At 43.0% G+C, this 24,077-nt stretch overlaps 1 long non-coding RNA gene across 6 annotated transcripts in view; it reads left to right on the forward strand.

Moving 5' to 3' along the window:
* Window positions 1–22,874, forward strand: part of LOC144507004 (uncharacterized) — a 56,846-nt gene extending 33,972 nt beyond the window's left edge. For 2 of the 6 annotated variants that reach the window (XR_013500002.1, XR_013499999.1), the window contains exons 3-5: window positions 4,213–4,432; window positions 20,983–21,130; window positions 22,152–22,867. This is a non-coding gene — a long non-coding RNA (uncharacterized LOC144507004). Of the gene's footprint in view, window positions 1–4,212; window positions 4,433–19,275; window positions 19,876–20,982; window positions 21,131–22,151 lie in introns of those variants that run through there. The other 4 variants (XR_013500003.1, XR_013500000.1, XR_013499998.1 and 1 more) reach the window with 3 other exon arrangements.
* Window positions 22,875–24,077: the final 1,203 nt, after the last annotated feature.

Genomic DNA, 24,077 nt, shown 5'->3' on the forward strand with positions numbered 1-24,077 from the left:
GCACATCAGCTGAGCTGGATGGGATATGTCAGAATGTCTGACTCAAGACTTCCCAAATAGGTGCTCTACCCAAAGCTACACTGGGAAGTCTGTTTATAAGGGCAACAAAAGAAGTGTTTCAAAGACAATCTCAAAACCTCCATGAAGGTTTGCTCCAAAACAAGAAAAACAGATACCCGACCCCAACCAAAATGGCAATCCATCATCAAAAATGGTGTCAAGAAGTTACAATCAACAAGATCAGCCATCTGAGCAAGAATGTTGAAAGAGACAGAAAGAAAGTGCAGCTCTTTTAAACCACCATCATCAGGCCTTCCACAAACAATTCTTGACCTTTTATCATCACCAGCTAGTTTATCACCTCCAATCTCCTGTTCCTTTCCATTGTAACTGCATGTTTTGGCTTCCAGATTAAAACTCAACTTTGCCACAATTTCTTATTTCACTCCTTCCAATTGGGTTTCCATTCATTCTGCATCATCCAAACAAGTTTAACCAAAGTAATACATGTAATTCTCAATCATTTTAAACATTATACAGTATTGTTCTTCATTTTTCATGATGCTTCTGACACAGTTTATGCCCAACAACATGCTCTTACTCCAAGTTCTCTCCTTCAACATGCACCAGCAAGAAATGTTTACTTTCACTTTTGGCTATTCCACCATAATCAGTGTACATCGAGTGAAAGCTCCTTTTCCAACTGCTGCATCATCTACTGGGGCATTCAAGTATCTATCCTTTGTTCTATCAATTATATTATGTACAGGCTGCCCTTTCAAAACATTATTCAGCTATGGACTGTTTCCACATGTAAATTGGTGATATCCGGCTCTACATCTCAACCACAACTCATGACCCCATCATTGCTTCTGTTGTTGCATTGCTTATCTGAACGTTCTTGGATGTATTATAGATTCAACAAATGTGACAATGTTGTGCTATTCTGATATATTTTATGTGAAAGGCAGGGTTGCTTTAAGAGGCAGTGTTTTGTTACAGGAGTTGATTTGTCTGGTAAACATTCAGGTTAATAATTGATTTTAGCTAGGATTGTATTACTTTGTATAATTAATTGAGCATTTGCTTATTTAAATTCTCCTGGGATTTTAGACAAGGTATGCAGAGTCCTGTGAATTTTGATTAGTTGATTGACAATTACAGAGTCACGTGATTAATGAGAGGAGCTACGCTTGCAGGAAAGCCAGTTTAATTTTCATTTTTAAAATATAAAGAGTTGCTGGCTGGACCTGCTAGAAGAAGCAGATCTCTGTCTGTTTCTCTCGCCAGAGGTTTTTGCAAAGCTCCAAGATTGTTAACCTCAGTCACAAGCAAGTATGCCTGTGTTTTGCAAACTAATTATAAAGAGAGGTTTAAGTCTATTAGATAAATGTTGCTTGAATGGAACTCATACAGAGAGGTTAGCAGTTAAGAATTTCATCTTGTCATGTTTAAATATTGTTCAATTGTTAAAAGTTAAGTGAATTCATTTGTTATAGTTAAACTGTATTGCTAAAAAAACTTGTTTTGATAAAAGCTCCCTGGTTTGTCAATACAATTGCGCCTCGATTGAAACATTCTTTCCTCACATTGAAGCCAAATAGAAAAATTGTTGGAGTGTAGTCTGGCTTCATAATATGTCTTGGGGTATCTGGTCACCAGCTAAACATTAGCTTAAGACATAATTTTTTACATTCAGCGCAAACATTGCTCCTTTGCCACTGATTCCATCCTCTTGCCAAACACTCTCCTGGGATTAACTAGTCTGTTATAATGTGAGACTACCCTGCAATTCTACCACATATCTTATTCAATGTAAAAGCTATCTATTTCCACTAGTAGCCTGACCTGCCTCAACTCAGTTCACACCATCAGTTGCATCAAATCTCATTCATATTTTTGTCACCACCAGGTGCTATTCTCTGTTGGTCATTTCCCTATCCTCCGTCATTCTGTCTCAGAGCAACACCAAGTTCATTCACTACATCCGTCCTCGTGACATTCATAAGTTCTCAATCATAACGTCACTCAAATTTAAACTGTGAATTTTTGCATTTTATTCATTTTATAGCTCCCACCATACCAATTTATTGAATGTCTTCCAGTGCTGCTATTATCCATAAACATTCATTTCCTCTGACTTTGGCTTCTTGAGCATTCCCCCTTTTCAATGCTTCATCAATCGTTGCATTGTTCGGTCACAATGATTCGATTCCTTTGAACCCCCCTCCCTGAACTTCTCCACATTCGCTTCCACTTGAAAGCAGTGTTGAAAAGTCTCCATTAGGTCTCCGTGAGCCGCTTTGGGAGGACAATAAATGCATTACATATATGACCGTTGTTCTTAATTTGGTATTATCTGCCAATTTTACCAATTTACTTTGCGAACTTACACTCCAAAATTGTCCATAGAATTCAGATTTTCAATGGCAGGAATTAACTGGAGCTCATTCTCCTGGAGTTTGATTTATTAAAATATAACGTTTGTTCCCCACAATTCAAATTGTCCTCGAAGTACTTGAAGGAACATGCAATGTTCTGCTAAAGAATGTAGCAGGAGATGACCACCAACGCCTCTACTTTCTCAGAAGACTAAGGAACTTTGGCATGTCAGCTACGACTCTCACCAATTTTTACAGATGCACCATAGAAAGCATTTTTTCTGGTTATATCACAGCTTGGTATGGCTCCTGCTCTGCAAAGAACTACGAAAGGTCATGAATGTAGTCCAATCCATCACGCAAACCAGCCTCCCATCCATTGACTCTGTCCACACTGCGCTCTGCCTCGGCAAAGCAGCCAGCATAATTAAGGACCCCACACACCCCGGACATTCTCTCTTTCACCTTCTTCCATTGGGAAAAAGATACAAAAGTCTGAGGTCATGTACCAACCGACTCAAGAACAGCTTCTTCCCTGCTGCTGTCAGAATTTTGAATGGACTTACCTTGCATTAAGTTGATCTTTCTCTACACCCTAGCTATGAATGTAACACTACATTCTACACTCTCTCATTTCCTTCTCTATGAATGGTATGCTTTGTCTGTATAGCACGCAAGAAACAATACTTTTCACTGTATGTTAATACATGTGACAATAATAAACCAAATCAAATCAAGTCAAAATCAAATCAAAAAGCCTGCGGAAACCCTCAAAACAAGTCTTTTGTTTAACACACCACTAAATGTCATAGAGGCACAGAAAAAAAGATACTCAGCCCATCACATCTGTGCCAGTCAAAGACAACCATCTAACTATTCTAATCTCATTTTCCAGCACTTGGCCAATGGTCTTGTTTCACCTTGCATTAGGTTACCTGACACCTTAAAAGAGCAACAATAGTGAAGAGTGTAATTTCAAATCACATAGTAGAACGTGAAAATAAAGAAAATCCATGAAACATAGAGAAGGAAGCACTGCCCACCGGACATTGGGCTAACTAATATGCAATAAGAATGAGATTCAATCCCCTGCAGAAACATTCTTTACACAAGACATTAAATACGCATATCCAAATTTATCACTGTCCATCAGATACGTTGCTATTATCTGTGGCATACGCAGCCAACATTCAGATTCGAACAAATGATGTGGCCTTGCCTTTGCATCGTATTGCAGTACAGGGTTTCACTATATAAGCAACGTGAATTTTAGGCATTGTTAGTGGTGAAATTAAACTGCTGCAAACTGAATTATTTATATTAGATCGACCATGTTTTAATCACAAAGCAATATCACAATCAATAACTATGGGAGCAATTTTACCATCACGTAGCACCCATTTTCGGGTGCGATGCGATGGTAAAGTGGGGCGTAAAGCACTTAGCATGATTGGTGCTGGTTTTCGGGTGCGAGGGACAAGGTTTAAAGGAGATGTATCAGGCATGTTTATTTACACAGAGAGGGTGGTGGGTGCCTGGAACTCACAGCCAGGGGAGGTTTGGAGGCAGATACGAGAGTGACCTTTAAGGCGCAACTTTACGGATACATGAATGGGATGGGAATAGAGACATATGGTCCCCGGAAGGGTAGGGGGTTACAATTCATATGGGCAGCCTGGTTGCTGCAGGCTTGGAGGGCCAAAGGGCCTGTTCCTGTGATGTAATCTTCTTTGTGCTTTGTTCTATGTTCATTGGAGAAATGTGAATCAAGTGTTTTGCATCCCTGATTCCTCTCCCACCCTTGCACTTAACCTTGTATGTTGTGTTGCAGGGACAGATCAGGATGCCCCAGGGTCTTCTGGCATCATGGCTCCCACTGCAGCTCCCGCTCATCCTGCCCCAGACAGCTCGGACGAGCCTTCAGAGGATATGGGTGAAGGGACCTCCCAGAGTGACATTTTTGGCATCAGCTTCCACCTCGCAGTTCACCATCCCAGATACTGACACGTCGGTGGGTCCAGTTAGTGCTGAGGCTTCTGGGTCACTCTCTGGTGAGCACGACACATCTGCTAATGTACATCGGGTGGAGGAGGGAATGTCCAAGGCCTCTGACATGTGGGGACTGCTGGAGGTGAGGACTCAGCTGGCCCCAAGCTACATGCTGGGCCTTTGAGATCACTTCTCCCTCAGCTGCTGGAGATGCAGCAACAGAGCCAAGGAATGCAGGAGGTGCTGACGGCCACACTGGACCAACTGTGAGGCTGTTGGGAGGAGTCCCAAAACTTTCAGATGTTCAAGCTATTGTCTGTCTTGTGTGGTTCCCAGGCCAACACTGCAAGGGTGGCATCTGCAGTGGAGAACCTGGGGCAGGAGATCCTCACCATGAGTGGCAGGCTCCAAACGATGGCCGGGTCACAGCGGACCACAGCGAAGTCCCAGAGGGCCACAGCTGAGTCACAGTGGGCCACAGCTGAGGGACTCAACATGCTTCTCGAGATTCTATGGTGCATGCTGAGAGGCTCAAGAGCTTGCACGAGACCCAGCAGGACAGCTCTGAGACACAGTGAGCTATGGCAGCAGCCTTTGAGAACATGGCCCAGTAACAGAGGACCATTGCTGAGGGGCTGCAGAGCATGGCCCAGTCTCATTGACAGGTGACCCCTGACTCAGGTGGCCATCGCTAAGGGCTCGACCACCATGTCGGACCCAAGTGGTTCTGCAGGACTGGCAGAGCCAGGTGACGCTGGAGCTTCTGGAACTCACTGTAGAAGCACCACCGTCCCATGGAGTGACCCAGGAGCCCACAGGAACCCCAAGCTAGGAGGAAGGGCTTGAGCTTATTCTGGGGCCTTCCAGTCAGGAGACTGTGGTTGTGGCTGCACTTCTGACTCCCCCCCTTCCTGACACCGGGGCATCCCTGGGGCAGTGGGATGAAGAGGGTGTCATGGAGCAGGTGACTACATGGGTCTCATTATACGCGGTCTCCACCTCAGTCTCAGGCCTCCGCACAGGCGTCATCAGCCAGGTCTGAAGCATGTAATCCATGTCACACACGAGCCGCCTGGGCTCCTCCTCAAAGGTCTCCGGTATGTCAGTGCTCCTCAGAATGAAGCTGTCATGCATACTGCGGAGTGTCTCGCGCAGACGTGCATAATGTTCATATTGTAGTCACAAACCAGTGGACATTTAGGGATTGGAACCTCTTTCTGTTGGTGAATCTTTGTGGATTCTCCAGCCTTGAGGGAGATGTGGGTGCACATTAGGCATCCCCACAATGCCCGTGAATCCTGCAGCCCAGGCTTCCTGCTGGGACTGGTCCAGGTGAAATTTGATGTACTGCCCAGCCTGGGCATATAGGGCTTCCAGAACCTGCTTGACACAGGTGCGGACAGCTGACTGTGAAATTCCACATACATCTCCACTGGGGGACTGGAAGGAGGAAGTGGCATAGAAGTTCAGAGCAGCCATCAATTTGACAGCCAACAAGAGTGGGTGCCCCCCCCACCCCCCAACCGCCCCCCGTCTCAAGGTGCTAGGTCCTGCAACAGGTGACACATGTGTTGCACTGTCTCCTTTGGAAGGTGGAGCCATCGGCTGCATGCAATGTCTGACATCTGTTCAAGTGACACTTGTGCGGAATTACTGGGGTCTCCACTCCCTCCTTCTCCTGCATCCCCCTTCTAGGTGAATGGTAGCCACTTCCTGCCTCTGATAGCCATCTCCCTGTACTCTTGCGAGTGGTAAAGCTTGGGCCTCCTGTGCCTGCAATTCTTTCTCCTGCTCCTCCTCCTCAGCTCCAGCAGCAACCAAAAGAACAGCAAGATCAATTGGTTGCATCGCAAAAGCCACCTCGTCACTTTGAAGGGGTGAAGGGGAGGGGGCGGGGGAGTTATAGAAGGAGAGAAACACATGGAGAGGTTAAGGAACACTGCTTGCCCCTCGCCCAAGAACACATACCGCCAATACTGCCCATTCTCCCACCCACCTGCCCCCCAGCAACACAGCCTCCCCATTCCCCGCCCACACGCTCCCCAGCAACACAGACCTTCCATTCCCCACCTATGTTCCACAGCAACACACTCACCCCATTCCCCACTCACATGCCGCCCTGCAACACTGCTCCTTGAAAAATTCTGAGGCTGCAGCAGTGCAGTTTCCAAGGGCTTTGTGTACACTCTTCAGCCGGAAAAGTGCTGAGTGCACTAGGACTCAGCAGCATTCACAAGACCCGAGGTCTGTGCTGAGCCCCAGGTCCATGCTACAAATCTGACTTTATACACCCTGCTGAGCAACATCCCCCCACCACCCCCCACCCCCCCCCCCCCCCCCAACACAATCACAGAGCCTCTCCAACCCGAAAAACGAAATGGTCACCCCCCCCCCCCCCCCCCGCACCCCTCCCCCTCCCCCCGGCATAAGAAGCACGGAGCTATTGAACACTAGGCACTTACCTCCTCACTGATCCTCACTGATGGAGTGCCCGAATTGGGCTTTTATAGAGCATGTCTGTTTCAGGCCAATTCCAGATTGGCGAACGCGGTGTTAAAGGCCGACGTGCCGGTAAAGTGGGGCATGCAGCTCGTTAAGTGGATTGAAATCCATGCAAATACTGTCACACCAGTGATGGGCGCATTCCCGATTGCGGCCATTTTTGGGCCTTGATAAAGTGGGAACGGCGTGGAGGCGGGCGGGGATCGTGCTACTCACCTCATGCCCAACGTTATCAAGTTTTTGCACCTGAAAATGGTCGCAACACCATGGTAAAATCGCCCCCTCAGTATCAACTTTTAGAATGAGCAATTACAATGTCAAAATAATGGGCAATGTCTTTCTGAACTTGAACATTACAATTAATATGAAACAAAGATCTTGTTAATCCAGGTTTAGGGAGGCGGTGGCATAGTGGAGTTATCACTGGACTAGTAATCTAGAGACCCATGGTAATGCTCTGGGGACCTGGGTTCAAACCCCACAATAGCAGATGAATTCAATAAAAATCTGGAATTGGAAGTTTAATGATGACCATGAAACCATTGCTGATTGTCAGGAAAAACCCATCTGGTTCACTGATGTCCTTTAGGGAACAAAATCTTCCATCCTCACCTGGTCTGGCCTACATGTGACTCCAGACCCACAGCAATGTGGTTGACTCTTAAATACCATCAGGGATGGGTGTCGCTGGGCCCAGCCAGCGACACCCATATCCCATGAAAGAAGAAATTGAATAGTCTGCTTATAACACTGGAGCACCAGAATATCACATTTTGTTCAGCGCAGAAACCAAACATAATGGAACCCTCAGGACATATTTTATTTAGACCCTGTACAACATTTTTCACTGAGTTCCACACAAAAGATTTCACTAAGAGTGCTTCCCTAATTTGATTGAGTTTTTCGATGAAGTAATAGAAAGCATTGATAAGGATAAAGTGGTTGATATGGTGTATCTGGACTTCAGGACGGCATGTGATAAAAAGCCGTCCAGCAATGCTGGAGCCCAAGGAGTGAAAGATACAATGGCCGCATATATGCTTGCTGATGTCACTATGGATGCCTTATAGGATGCAGGAGCAGAGGGACTTGGGGGTATATGTGCATAAATTGTTGAAGATGACAAGGCTTGAGAAAATGGTTCATAAAGCATAAAGAATCCTGGGTTTTGTCTAGTACACCAGAAAAAAAGCTATGGTGAATCTCGATAAAATAATTGTTCAACCTCAACAGGAGTATGTTGTGCAATTCTTTAGGAAGGATGCATTAGGGAGGGCGCAAAAAAGAAATATAAGAATGGTTCGAGGATGAGAAACCAACGCCAATAGCATAGGCTCAATTCCCGTACCTGCTGAAGTTACTCAACCTTCTCAACCTTGCCCCTCACCTGAGGTGTGGTGATTCGGTGATTCTCAGGTTAACACCCCCCCCCCCCCCCCCCACCCCACCCCCCAGAACTTTGAGAAGGCAAATAACCTATGGTCATTTGGGATTATGGCAAAATTGTCTTGACTAACACAGATAGACCACTGGGAATCAAATATGTAACTATTCTGGAATTTTTGACAATACAATTAGGCAGACAACTAACAAAGGATACTTAATGTTAATGTTTGTAAAGTTTTTGCCTATAGGTCCATTGATGCGGCTAATAATCATACAATGAATAACATACAACTGAAAGGGGAGACTTATAATGTATACATATTTACTAATCGCCTTTCACTGTAATATCTACAAAATGGGGTGAAATAACAGAATTTGTACCATAGTCCGTTCAGTAGAGTACAAGGCTACAGAGATTATTATAGGACTTTTTAACGCGTTGGTTAAATCGGTTGAGAACAATATCTTCGGTCAGAACTAAACAAAAACATTGTTGCACATATTTAAACAGATGAGTCAGAATGATGCCAAATATAATGGGATGAGCAATCTGGCATGACTCTGCTGGTCCAAGTTTTGCAAATTGAAAGGGAAGGCAGCTAAATAGGGTTGTAACTTTATAAATACAGAATGGAGATCATTGCTGCAACTAAAGTCAGGCTAGTCTGGCAGAGAACAAGGTGATGAAAACAAATTCGCTGGAGGGATTAGGCGATACTTTTTCACTAATCCTGTTACTGGAAGCTGAGACCTTTCTCAGCAGGGAAATAATAAAGGTAATGTTGGGAATATATTGACCTTGGTCCTGTCCAGTGTAATAGTGCATCAGTCGATAGGGAATCTTTGAAAACAAAGGAGATGAGAAATACCCACTCCTGTCCAATAAACCACTGTTTAATTGGTTTATCTCTATCTTGGAATTGTAGCTTAATATCTGGGACTGTTGCAATGTTGTGAAATTCAAATTAGTAAGAAGTGCAGGGACCGTTCCAGGAATGTTTTCCATGTGCGCTGGTTGTCAGTGCAGAAGGAGGCCATTGGAACCATTGAGCCTGTATCGACAACAATCCCACCCAGGCCCTATCCCCGTAACCCCACGTATTTACCCCAACACTAAGTGGCAATTTATCACAGCCAATCAACCTAGCCTGCACACCATTGAACTGTGGGAGGAAACCCATGTAAACATTTTGAGAATGTCCAAACTCCACACAGTCACCCAAGGCCGAAATTGAACCCGGGTCGCTAGTGCTCTGAGGCAGCAGTGCCAATCATTTTGCCGCCGTGCCTCCCACGCTTGGGTTAGGTCCAAGGTTAGTATGGTTACAGCATCATGCAACGGTCTCAACGCTGTTGAAAGTGGTGCAGCAAGTCCCATCAATAGGGCAGAAAAGTAGCACAGTGGTTAGCGCTACTGCCTCACAATGCCAGGGACCAGGGTTCAATTCTGGCCTCAGGTCACTGTCTGTGTGGAGTTTGCACATTCTCCCCATATCTGTGTGGGTTTCCTCCGGGTGCTCCGGTTTCCTCCCACAGTCCAAAGATGTGCGGGTTAGGTTGATTGGCCATGCTAAATTGATCCTAATGTCAGGGGATTAGCAGGGTAAATAGTGGGGTTACAGGAATAGGGCTTGGGTGGGATTGTGGTCAGCGCAGACTCAATGGACCAAGTGGCCTCCTTCTGCACTGTGGGGATTCTACTCTATGATTCGCATCAACCCACTATAAAGAATATTGCTACCCATTTAGCAGCATTGAAGGAGCGGTTCAAATAAAATATTCCACCTGCATCGCCTCAGGGAAATTAAGGTTGGCCACATTCGAGAAATAATGAAAAGGATGCAAGGAATTTTGAAAATAACCTTCTGTTCATAGGTGCATAAAGTGCAAGAAAAAGGAGGTTATGTTGAGTTTGTGTGAGACACTGTGCTGAAGTACTGCATGTAGTTTGGGGCACACTATTTTAGGAAGGATGTGAAGACATTTGACAGCGTGCAGAAGAACTTTTTTGAGAATGATTCCAGTGATGAGAAACTCCAGTTATGAAGATAGATTGGAGAAGTTGAGACTCTTTTCCTCAGAAAAATAAGGCTGAGAGGAGATTTGATAGAAGTATTTAAATTCATGAAAGGCCGAGACAGGATACATAGGGAGAAGTTGTCCCTTGGCAGAAGGATCAAGAACCAGAGGACTCAGATTAAAGATAATTGGAAAAAGAATCAAAAGCGATATGAAAAACTAAATGTTCACGAAGGGAATGGTTGGGGTTTGGAATGCACTGCCTGAGAGTGTGGTGGAGACAAGTCCAATTGAGGCATTCAAGAGGGAATTAGATGATTATTTGAGAAAAAAAACAATTTGCAGAGCTATTGGGAGAAGGCAGGAGAATAGTTCGCACATTCAGAGAGTCGGTGCACACATGATAGATCAAAGCACCTTCTTCTGCTCTCTAACAGCTATATGATTCTGTGAATTTATTAATGGCTATCTTATGTTTATGGCCCTGTTGGTTTGGATTCCCTTGCAAGTGGAACAATCTTTTCTATTTTCCTTTTTGAACCCCTTCATATTTTCAAATAACCCTTTTAGGACACCTTGCAATCTTCTCTTTGCAGAGAAAAGAGCCCAGCGTTTCCAATATTTCCTAATACATGATGTACCTTCTTAATGATCTTGTTATCTTTTCAAAATCAGTTTGCATTTTCTTCAGTGCTTCCAGAGAGGCCCATACAGATGCTGACAGTTTCCTATTGGTTGTTTCAGTAAGAAATAAAGGCGTTTCCTTCACGTAAATTGTCAAGCCGAGCTCGATAAAATATGATAGGATCTATTGCATGTCTGCTAAATGAATGGCTCATGCGACATTGCTACGCAGGCAGGTTGGTATATGAAATTAACTCAACTATGTTATATATGAAATACCATAAATCAGATAAGGGCGGGATTTCACATTTTTCTCCCACGATCAAAATATCTAGGGACTTAAATTATTAAGAAAGGTTTACTAACAATTAAATGAGATTCCACGAATCCCACCTAAATTACCATTTAATAATCCAACTACTGCATTATTAGTCAAGTATACGGTGCCATATCAACATTATCAAGAACGTACAGCATGGCAAGATCAAATCCAGCCAATGCTGCTGAATTGGAACATTTCTAATACAGTAGCTGGTTTATTTGGAACAGTGAAGCTTTAAATTGCAATGAACTTGAAATAAGTAACTGTAAAATAACTATAAGCAGCAGAGTAAATGCTGCAGTGTCCAGTACCTGTTAACCTTGAAAGTAACAATTGAATTAGAAATAATATTGCAGTGATGTGGTTTGCAAATACTGATATCTGGTTTGATTTGATTTATTACTTTTACATATATTAACATACAATGAAAAGTATTGTTTCTTGCGCACTATACAGACAAAACATACTGTTCATAGAGAAGGAAATGAGAGAATACAGAATGTAGTGTTACAGTCATAGCTCGGGTGTAGAGAAAGATCAACTTAATGCAAGATAAGTCCATTCAAAAGTCTGACAGAAGCAGGTAAGAAGCAGTTCTTGAGTCGGTTGGTACGTGACCTCAGACTTTTGTATCTTTTTCCCAACAGAAGAAGGTGGTAGAGAGAATGTCTGGGGTGCATGGGGTCCTTAATTATGCTGGCTGCTTTGCCGAGGCAGTGGGAAGTGTAAGCAGAGTCAATGGATGGGAGGCTAGTTTGCATGATGGATTAGGCTACATTCATAACCTTTCATAGTTCCTTGCGGTCTTGGGCAGAACAGGAGCCATACCAAGCTGTGATACAACCAGAAAGAATGCTTTCTGTGGTGCATCTGTAAATGTTGGTGAGAGTAATAGCTGACATGCCAAATTTCCTTAATCTTCTGAGAAAGTAGAGGCGTTGGTGGGTTTTCTTAACTATTGTGTCAGCATGGGGGGACCAGGACAGGTTGTTGCTGATCTGGACACCTAAAACCTTGAAGCTTTTGACTCTTTCTACTTTGTCCCTGTTGATGTGGACAGGGGCATGTTCCCCTTTACGCTTCCTGAAGTCGATGACAATCTCCTTCATTTTGTTGACATTGAGGGAGAGATTATTGTTGCCGCACCAGTTCACCAGGTTCTCTATTTCATTCCTGTACTCTGGGTCATTTCAGTTAATTCCTCTAGTGTGGCTACCATAATCATTGTCAATCAATTCCCCTGGTCTGAACACTGCATCAGTATGCTAAATAATCTCTCCCAAAGCCAACCCTCTTTTCACAACTTTAAGGATGGCAGCCGATCTCAATGAGGACAGAGAAACCATTTTAAGGACACTCGGAAAATCTCATTGAAAAGAAACATTGGCATTGGCCATGGGCACAACTTGTCACAAACTGTACCATGTGGCAACAAGCCGCACCACAATTGGAAACTAATCGCATAAACTCTGCTGCAAAGAAGCGATTAAAGGGGAAAGAGAGAGAGCAGGGCCCTGGCTTGACAAACCTCCTTCCTCAGCACAAATATCTGCCCAAAGATCTGTGGCTCCAGGATTCACTACTTGAGGACAAACGATTCCTAAAGCCAGGCAGATGTCATCCTCGTTTTGAGGGACTGAGGACACCAGTTCATACATCATTGCGACTAAACTGAAGCATCATTAAGGCACAGGAAGGGATTAACAGAACTCCAAAGCAACGTCTGTCTCAATGCAAAACTATTGAAAATAGCAACATGAATTGAAAAGGCAAACATTAATGATACTCATTCTCGCTCTGATTGACAGTGAATGGATCAAATTGTCTTCCCAGTCACCGCATCCACCTGATTCATCCAAAGTAACCATCCAAACTGATGATATACAACAGGCAGCACAGATGCTAAATATTCTACAGAGATTCAGTGGACATGAGTGAATAATTCCCTTCATTTGTAACCCCGGTTACGCAGTGACTTTGTAAATTGAGGTTAAAATAATCATAGTAAAAGCATTCCCAACTGGATTAGTCGACAAATCCTCAGTGGATTTGTACTTAACTGAAAAAAAATGGCACAGTTGATCCCAAAAATCTTGAACTTGTTAAATTGTTTCCACTAGGAGTCAAATCACTGAATTCAAATGCAAGCATTTGAAGATTTTTAAGCCATATGTTTAATTGGTGGCTCCCTGAGTTTAAAATATGACGAAATTGCAGAGAGACGCAAAAATCATGCAGCAGTTGTAATGGGGGATGAAAATTATCCTAATATAGACTTCAACACTGATCGTGTGAAGAGCAGAGAGGCGCAAGAGGTTCTAGCATGTGTTCAGGGGAATTTTCTACATCAGTATATAGTTCCAAACCAACGAGGAGAGAGGCATTGTTGAATCAAATTTTGGGGAATGAGGTGGGTCAAATCAATCAAGTGTCAGCAGAGAAATATTTCGGGGCCAATGATCATACTATCATAAGTTTTTGGTTGGTTGTGAAAAAGGATAACAAATGTAAAACTAATTAACTTGGAGAGGGCAAACTTCAATAGGGTTAGAGCGAATCTGGTCCAGGTAATCAAGGATTGACAAGCAAACAATGACAGAACAACATACTGCCTTTAAAGAAGAAATAGCGCGGATACAGTTGAGATACACTCTAAGGAAAGGGAAGGTAGGGCTAACAAATCCAGAGCTCTCTGGATGATGAAAGAGATAGAGCGTAAGATGAAGCAGAAAAGGATACAGATAATGGTGGATAATTCTATTGAGATCTAGCCTGTATATAGAAGTTCCAAAATGATGCATGAAAAAAACAATATATGTAAAGAGAGAGTATGAGAGAAGACTGGCAGTTAAGATAAAACAGATTTCAAAATGTATTTTATGGGCATATAATCAGTAAGAGGGTGGTAAGAGGAAGAGTGAGGCCTATAACGGACCTAAAGGAGATTTTCATATGGCAGGGAAGGCCATCATTAAGATACTAAATGAATGCATTCCAGCTGCTTTTACACAGAAAGAAAATGCTGCCCAAGTCATTGTGAAGGGTAGGGTAGTTGAGATACTAGATGGGCTTAATACTGATAAAGAAGGGGTATTAAATAGGCTGTCTATACTTGAAGTTGATATGTGGCCGTGACTGGGTGGTTTACATCCAATGATATTGAGGCAAGTACAGATCAAAGTTATGGAAGCACTGGCCAAAATCTTCCAATCATATTTTGCTGGTGTGGGGAGACAGGACAATTGCAAATATAACAGCCCTGTTCAAAATGAGATATAAGATTATGCCCGGCAACTACAGGATTGTCAATTTATCCCCAGTGTTGGGAAAAATAGAAATGATAATTAAGGACAAAATTAACAGTCACTTGGACAAATGTATTTCAATTAGGGAAAGACCTCACTTATTCATTGAGAGTAACTCGTATTTAACAAATTTGTTTGAGTTTTTTTCATGAGGTAACAGAAAGGGTTGTTCAGGGCACTGCAGTTGATGAGTTGAAATTCCAAAGGCATTTGCTAAAATAACACATAACAGGATAGCCAGCAACGTTTAAGCGCATGGAATAAAAATATCAGCAGCAGCATGGAAACAAAATTGGCCGACTGGCAGGATTAGTAACAGATTAGTAGTGAAAGCTGGTTTTTCGGACAGGAGGAAGGTAAACAGTGGTCACTAGTGAGGCCATTGTATTTTCTGATTCAGATTAATGATCTAGAGTTAGGTGTACAGGGCAAAACTTCAAAATTTCTGGATGACTCGATACTTGGAAGTAATGTAAACTGTGGAGAGCATAGCGATAATCTTCAAGAGGACATTGATAGGCTGGCGAAATGGGCAGATAAGTGGCAGATGAAATTTAATACAAAGATGTGTGAAGTGATTTGTGTTATTAGGAAGAACAGGGAGGGACATTATAAGGTAATGGATGCAGTTTTAAAGAGGGTCCAGAGGAACAGTGGGACCTGAGAATATATGTGCCAATGTCTTTGACGGTGGCAGGACAGGTTGAGAATGTTGTGAATAAAGCTTCGAAATCCTGAACATTATATGCAGAGACATGCTGGACAAAAGCAAATACATTGTGATATACCTATCCAAAACATTGCTCCAACCTCAACAGCAATCTTTTGTCCAGCTCATGGCACGACACTTTAAGAAATATGTGAAGACATTAGAGAGAGTGCAGGAAAGATTCACGAGAATGGTTACAAGATGGGGAACTTATTAGTCACAGATAAGACTTATATTAACACTGCAATTAAGTTGCTGTGAAATTCCCCAAGTCGCCACACTTCGGCGCCTGTTCGGGCCAATGCACCTAACCAGCACGTCTTTCAGACTGTGGGAGGAAACAGGAGCATCCGGAGGAAACCCACGCAGACACAGGGAGAACATGCTCCACATAGTCAGTGACCCAAGCTGGGAATCAAACTCAGGTCCCTGGCGCTGTGAGGCAGCAATGCTAACCACTGTGCCATCTTGTCACCCCTTGCATTATGTCGATAGAGTGGAAAAATTGGAACGATTCTCAATGGAGAAGGAAAAGCCAAGGGGAAACTTGATTGAGGTGTTCAAATAGATGAGCAGGCTAGACAGAGAATGTCGGGATAAGTTTCATTGGTAGAAGTAGCAAGAACAAAAGTCACCAATTTAAAATCATTGGCAAAAGAAGCAATGGCGGCCAGAGAAAAAGCTGTGAGTGGCGAGGGTCTGGAATACACTGCCTAGTGTTTGATGGAGGCAGATTCAATCGTGGCTTTCAATAGGATATTCATCTGAAGAAAAACAAAATGCAGGGATAATAGGAAGGACCAGGTGGGCCTGATGCAAAGATCTGCACGAAAACGTTGGGTCAAATAGCCTTGGATTTCGGTGTGGTAATTCTATGATACTGTAGGAACAGACGTAGACTATGTAGTCGCACATGTTAGGTATACAATTCATTAAAGTCATTGCTGATCAGTGAGCTAACCCCAAATGACTTAGTAGCTTTGGCTAACGAAGTTTGATCAAACTCAGAATTAAAATTGATTGATGTTGTAGCATTGCTGTTAGGGGAAGGGAGTTCCAAACTGCTGAAGTCCCGAGCAGGAATAATTGCCTTTTTAAAAACTTTCATCCGAGGTCTGACTTCAGTTTCCAAAGTATGACCATCCATCTCCCACCCCCCCCCCCCACCCCACCCCGCCAGCCTGAGTTCTCAAACAGCAATTTCTCTATTTACACAATTAGTTCCCTTAATATATTGAAAAACTCCATCTGCACCCCATAATATGAATTCCACTTGATACAATTGTGTAATCTATTCTCCTAATGGAATCTTATTGCTGAGGAATCATTCTGGTAAATCTGCGCTGCACTCCCTCCATGAACAATGTATCCTTGAAAAAGAGCGGTACCCGGCACTACTTCCAATAGGCCATGTATGTTCTAATCAAAACTTTATATAATGTGGCATGAATATTATCCCCTTGGTATTCTAGTAGTCTAGATATAAACGTTTGCATTCCAATAGTTGTTTTGTTATTATTTCTTGCACCAGTTCATCTTATCTGGGTGTAATGTAACTGGACCTCAAGTTTTTTTTTAGGTTTCAATGTTTCCACCATTTGTGACAACTGCTGGAAATCATTATTTTCGTGATCATACCGTGAGTCATTGGAGCATGTGCGTTATTCAGGCCGGATTAGTAACCTGTGAGTTGATAGGAGCTGTTTCCGTTCCGGCCTCTAGCTGTGAATTTACAGCATGTGAAGAATTGCTGATGCCAACAGTCCCGCGAATCGTGAGTGTAACTGTAGCTGAGCTGGGGACCGTTTATTAATGATCACTACACGCAGTGAGAATTCCAATCAGAAGACCGGAGCGTGAAACTCTCACTGCAGAATGTGTCGGCAGAGATGCGTTTGCAGCCAACTACAGTTACAGGACAGAATGAACCTCACCCAAGTGGGGTTAGCTTATTTTATTGTTTAAAATCCCTGCTCCGTTTGAAGACATTTGGATTTTTAATTATGGTGACAAGGATTGACTAGAAAGCCTGGATTACCCAACGAGCCATATTTGGGTAACGCATTAACAGTAGTGAGTTTACAGGGGTGCGAAGCTCCACCAAGTTCGCAAGGTAATTATCACTATTGCTGTCGCCAAATAGAGACTTATGAAATGAAAGCCTTTGCCAGAAATAACCGCTGGGTTAATGACAAGACGGCTTCTAAACGGGATTTGGAAACCCGTGAACTGTTTTTGTAGCAACAGTTTATTTAAAACACGAGAATCAGACAATGAAAAATTACGATTGATACCAGCGAGAAGAGTATACAAGCAGGCATTTTATTAATGTTGACCAGACACAGTTCAAAATAACACCAAGTAGGATGCGTTAAAGAAGAATTAACCCGATGCAGAAGGATTTGGACATTTTTGTTTTATTGATTAGAATGTAAATATCTCTATCTGTAAAATTGTTGTGTATTAATGTCAATAGAGTGAATTGTTAGATCCAGTGTAAAGCGTTGATTGATTTTACCTCTGGATTGCTGAAAAGTATAAATAGTGCCTCTGTTCTCACGTTCTGCTATCACTTTCTAACAGTCGACCGCTCTTTAAACTTCCTGGACTATTCTCAATCTCCATCATCTCATTTCTCGTTTTGGTTTATTCTACCAGGTGGATTACGGATGGTGGGAAAAAAGGATAGTAATGTAATATACATGGAAGCATGTAATATTATCATCCTTAGTTGTATGTATCGCTCACATGAATTGCTCATCTGGTTTTATGTACTGACTAGTAATATGATTGCTAGCAGAAGAGTATACTCGTCAGCGTCATCTTATTATAGTAATGTTTCAGCAGAGAATTGCTGCACGAAAGTATGGCTGACCAGGCTACTGTGCTGCTTCAGCGTCCGAACCCCACTATAAGGAACACGGGGAAATAGGACCTGAAGTAGGCTATTATGCCCGTTGAGTTATTTCAAACATTCAATTAGATCATATCGAATTGCATCTCAACTCAGTTTGCTTTCCTAATCGGCATGTCTGACATTCGTCCTGAGGTCCACTCTTTGTCGCCTGCAAGGAAGTTACCTATTCCATAGTATAAACAGCAGGCATTCACTCATGTATGAGACGGAAGATCTATGGAGAAAATACTCAATACAGCTTAATGACGCTTCAAACTGACACTGTAATGAAGAGGGACATATTATCGAGACTGGTAAAAAAAACATTCCAAGAGATAGGATTTTAAAGGCCCCTTAAGTGAGCGGGAGACGCGGAGAAATCCAACTGCTTTCACAGATAATTCAGTCGTTCAGAGTTTAGATGGCTGATGACACAGACACCAATTGTCTGGACTGGAAAATGGACAAGAAACCACAGCCAAATAAATTCGGAATTGTTTTTTTTCTCTCCACGGATGCTGCCTGACCTGCTGAGTATTTCCAACATTTTGTGATTTATTTCAGATTTCCTGCATCTACACTATGGTTTTCAGCAGCGGATGGGACTGGAGCAGTGATAGAGACAGTAACGTTATGGAAATGGAAGTGGATATCAGTGTGATTTGGACCAGTTGCCTGAGTGGACAAATGCATGGCAGATGCAGGAAAATGTGGATACAAGTGAGGTTGTCCACTTTGGTAGCAAAAGCAAGAAGACAGATTATTATCTGAATGGCTATAAATTAAGATAGGAGAATGTGCAACGAGAACTGGGCATCCGGAGAACTGGGTATCCGGGTACAGAAGCCGCTGAAGGTAAGCATGCAGGTGCAGCAGGCGGCAAAGAAGTAAATTGTATGTTGGCCGTCATAGTGAAAGGATTCGAGTATAGGAGCAGGGATGTCTTGCTGCAATTATACAGGGTCTTGCTGAGGCCACGCCTAGAATATTGTGTGCAGTTTTGGTCTCCTTATCCGAGGAAGGATGTTCTTGCTATAGAAGGAGTGCGGAGAAGGTTTACCAGACTGATTCCTGGGATGGTGGGCCTGCCGTACGAGGGGAGATAAAATCGGTGGGATACTTTAAACCCACAGATAATCTGACAGCAACAACCAATGGCAATTCCCTATAGTTCGTATTAAGTATTTGCCTCGTTGCATGTTCTATATTTAGACGCGATGATAGGATCGAAGAATGAGGTGCAAGTCCTTTCGCAGCGATTGGTTACACTAACTACCTAATCCACCGCGACTGCCGATCATTCTAGAGTATTAAAGCCCACAGGCTTTCTGAGTGCCACTCCTGTGCCTGGCATCTCTATTCCATGTTAGCAAGAACCCTTTGCAAGTCAGTTACCCAGTCCTCCAATTTTGTGTCTGGATGGTGGCGCTGTGACATATTTCCGTCCTCCCACCGGCTGCTTCCGCATGCTCATGCGATTCATGGTCAAAGAAAGCTGAACACCGAGCTGAGAGGTGCATCATACTGAAATAAAAACAGAAAATGCTGGAAAATCTCAGCCGGTCTGGCAGCATCTGTGGAGAGAGTAGCAGAGTTAAGTTTTCGAATCCGAATGAAGAACTCCTGTCTCTCCACAGATGCCGCCAGATCTGCAGAGTTTATCCAGCATTTTCTGTTTTCCTTTCAGCATGGAACTTGGCACGTTCTCCCAAGAAATTGAATCTTTTTATTCAATTTATGATGTAAGTGACGATTTTCTCATTGTCTTTCTTTGATCTGTGGGCCAGATATACCTTATCCATCCCTCCTCAGCTTGTATAACGCTTCGATTATGAAATTCCTGCTGCTGGCAAATGGAACTGCTTTATGCTGCTCGTAGTTGGCCTGAGAAGCTCTCTACTTAAAATTGCCTCAGTCACTTGAATTTCTTGTGATTGTGAAATTATAGGCTTTATGTAACTCCAATAAGAGCTACTTACAGTAAAAAGCGAGGTGTCCTGCCATCATTTATTCTTCTGAAAACAAACATCCATATGCCATTCAATAGAAGGTTAAGGCCAATTATGTCGCCGATAGAAAGGTTGAATAAAGTATAAATTCTAGATTTCTTGCTGAACCAAAATTTTTCAGTCAAACTCGAATTCTTTGATCATTGAATGTTCTGAATCTGGATTCGTTTCCGTTAATTTTAATGCTCATACTTCGTTGTTCACTATTATGTTCGACTAGTGTCGAAAATGGACACGTTCTCTTCCCCCGCCTACCACTGCCCCCTCCCACGCCCAACGCCCACATACCAACGCTCATCCACCCCTCCCCACCGCCCCCACGCCCAAAACGCATGTGCCCAATTCATCATGACAGGGTGAAAATGCGAAGTCAACATTTCCAAGCCTATCGTGGAAAGAGCCAAATAAGGAAATGCAGCACATTTCTGACTCAGGAAGTCGTCGGTCGGCTATCCAATGCATGTTTCTCTCACTCTCGTGACCGATTAACAATCGGGAATGTTCAAAGGGAACCTATAATATTGTATGCTCGGAAAATTTGGTATCAGCTTTGATTTACTCATGCAGTCGGTGTTGTGTTTTCTGTCCTTGTTTAGAATACCTGGATACCTTTTGGTTCGAGAGTAGAACAATTATCCTTCATTCTCTCACTAATCTGTTTCTCTTTCTCTTTCAACTGAAACCATTTCGTCTCTGCCTAACTGTTTCTTTGCTTCATGTCTGCACCAGGGAAGTGATAGAACCTTAAACTCTGACCCAATTCTCTCTTCTGCTGCTAATTTGCTAAACGCCAGCTACATTTATTTTACCGTCTATTGTTAAATGTTTGCTTTTATGCAGGTGTTAACCAAGGCGCGGCGGTGGGGCTCGCATTTCTGCGTTAGCAAGTCACATGTTTAAAAACTCAATCCAGGGACATCAACACACAGCCAAGTTTGACACAGCAATGTGACGTATGTCAAACTGAAGACGGCAGCCTGAGATGGATGTAAGATCTTCCATTGTACAATTGGGTGACTGCAACAGGAGGTCTGGTGCCCTGTCCAAAGTTGATTTCAAGTTTATTTATTAGTGTCACAAATAGGCTTACATTAACACTGCAATAAAGTTATTGTGAACATCCTCCAGTCGCCACACTCCGGTGCTGTTCGGGTGCACGGTGGGAGAATTTAAGCATCACCAATGCACCTAACCAGCAAGTCTTTCGGACTGTGGGAGGAAACCGGAGCACCCGAAGAAAACCCTCGCCGACACGGGGAGAATGCACAAACGCCACACGACAGTGACCCAAGCCGGGAATCGAATGCAGATCCCTGATGCTGTGAGGCAGCAGTGCTAACCACTGTGCCACCGTGCTGCCCACCCAACACGCAATTCGATTATCTTATTAGTTATCTGGTTGCTTTTGCTGAGATATACTATGCGCAAATTGGCAGATGCATTTCTTTTATTAGAATGATGACGTTCAATGCTTTGGGTGGCAGGGTGGCACAGTGTCAAGGACCCATGTTCCATTCCTGGCTTGGGTCACTGTCTGTGTGGAGTCTGCACATTCTCCCCGTGTCTGCGTGAGTTTCCTTTGGGTGCTCCAGTTCCCTCCCACAGTGAACAGAGCGTACTAGTTAGGTGCAGTGGCCATGTTTAACGCTCCCGAGGTGTATCGGGACAGGCGCCGGTGTGTGGCGATTAGGGGGTTTTCACAGTAACTTCATTGCAGTGTTGATGTAAGCCTACTTGTGGCATTACTAAATAAACTTTAAACTTTAAATTCATGTAATCTGTTGTAAAGATGTTTGAGACAACGTTGCTAAAGGAATGTAAGTTATTTCCTTCAATATACTCTTATTCAAAATTTTTCTGTCGCCATTTTGAGTCGGTAACCCAGTGCTGCAAGTTGCGAGCCTGCTTTTAATATTCTCTTGAGTTCCGTTGTTTTTGTCATTAATCAAATATCTTGCATTTACAAATGTGCCTATTCTTCCTCATATGCCCAATTTTAAATCCTCCAGCTCGACCTTCAGAGCCTGAACCCTTCGCACGCTACCTCCCGGTATCGAAAGTAGTCTTTAGAATGCATCAAACTCACAGTGACGGCGGCCAGACGCAGTTGGAAAGTGAAATGTTGTTGTCAATGGAGTGTGGGCCCTGCAGTGTTCCAGAGCCCTGAAACAAACTTTTCGACCAGTTAAGTCGCACATGATCAGTGATTAGCTACATGCTTCATCAACTGAGTAGAAAAGGGAGGGGCTTTACAGACGAGAAGGTTGTGGAAATACTGTACTACAGTCAAACATATTCGTTTATTTAATAACACAGAGTCCTGTGCTTTTCTTTGCCATAATAAATGTAAATGCAGCGCCTTTGAGGGACTGTTATAATCGTTACAATTGGCACAGGGTGAAAACGAGCCCCTCTGACCTCTCTATTCCCAAGAACAGACAAGATCCCCCTCCCCCCTTCCCCTCAACCCCACCCAAACTCAGTCCTATCTGGCCAAATATGTCTCTTGTTGACCACGATGTGTTGATTCGTGTCCTTGGATTAAAGTTTATAGAGAAAATAAATAAACATCTTGCGTTTTCTTATCTGGGTACATCTTAATTACTTCGCAGGTACAATATGCATTATCAACAGTGCAAAATGCCAGGGAACGTTAATCCCACCACGTTGTTATTCCATAGATAAATCATAATAATTGATGAATATCTGATTAAACGTTTCTCTTAAAAGCCGCTTCGCTTATATTTCTGCTTTGTTTCCAAGTTGAAATTTCGCTGTCCAAACTAAACAGATATCTGCTAAAACATGAGAAGGGCACGGAAGTGGAATCCGGTGTGACCAATTAAATACAAAAGTGGAGATTGAAGAGATTGCGGGTTATCTCGTCTGAATACATAGCATCCTCCTTTTTTTTATTTGTTCATGGCATGTGGGCGTCGCTGGCAGGACCAGCATTTATTGCCCATCCCTGAGGATTTTTTCAGGGTCAAACACATTGCTGTGGATCTGGAGACCAGGTAAGGATTTCCTTCCCTAAATGATATTAGCGAACCAGGTGGGTTCTTAACTACAATCGACAATGGTTATCATTAAACTTTTATTTTTCATTACATTCAAATTTCACCACCTGCCTTGGTAGGATTCGAACCTGAGTCCCCCACAGCATTACCCTTAGGTCTCCAGATTACTAGGCTGGCCACAATACCAGTACGCCGCTACCGCCCTTCACAGAATAGTAAAAACAGAGATACGTTGAACATATTCATAGATTCACAATGATAAATGGCATAATTGGAAGAGAAGCGTTGAAAGGCAGGTTAGGTCTGAGTGTCTCATACCAAGGCGATGAGCAGATTGATTGGCCTTCCAATGGATCTAAGGGTTGGGGGGGGGGGGGTAATTTTATCATAAATGAAAGATAAATAATTTGATGGGCTAGTATGCGAAATGTGAAGGGATAACACATTTCCTGCCTGGAACCAACTAATTGGAAGACTATGGCCCTGTTGTTCACACCCAAGTTTCTAGCTTTCTGCGTACGTTTCAGTTAAAGTGTCACCACATGAGTGAATCAGCTACTTAACTGATTGTGAAACGTTGATTGGCATGTACACAAGTAAATAGAAACATGTTGAATAGGCGCAGATTAAGTAACTGAACCATTTATATGCCTCTTTACATCTGATAAAAATGGAAGTTCTTCCTGTTTTACAGAAACCACCAGCAAAGTTTGGAAAAGCCCGCACCAAGAGGCAATGCAATTTATTAGACAGTAGAAATAACACAGTACTACTGCAACAAGTTCGCGTTTTCATGGCTCTATTTTTTCCAGTTCAGTTTTGAGGCACTTTGTTTATTATTGCACTATAAATTAGATATCAGCTAAAATCTTTATAAAGGCGGGAAGTGAAATCTACTGTGGTCGCTTTGGTGTT

The sequence above is a fragment of the Mustelus asterias genome, chromosome 18 (assembly GCF_964213995.1).
Source record: "Mustelus asterias chromosome 18, sMusAst1.hap1.1, whole genome shotgun sequence".
Classification (NCBI taxonomy): Eukaryota; Metazoa; Chordata; class Chondrichthyes; order Carcharhiniformes; family Triakidae; genus Mustelus; species Mustelus asterias.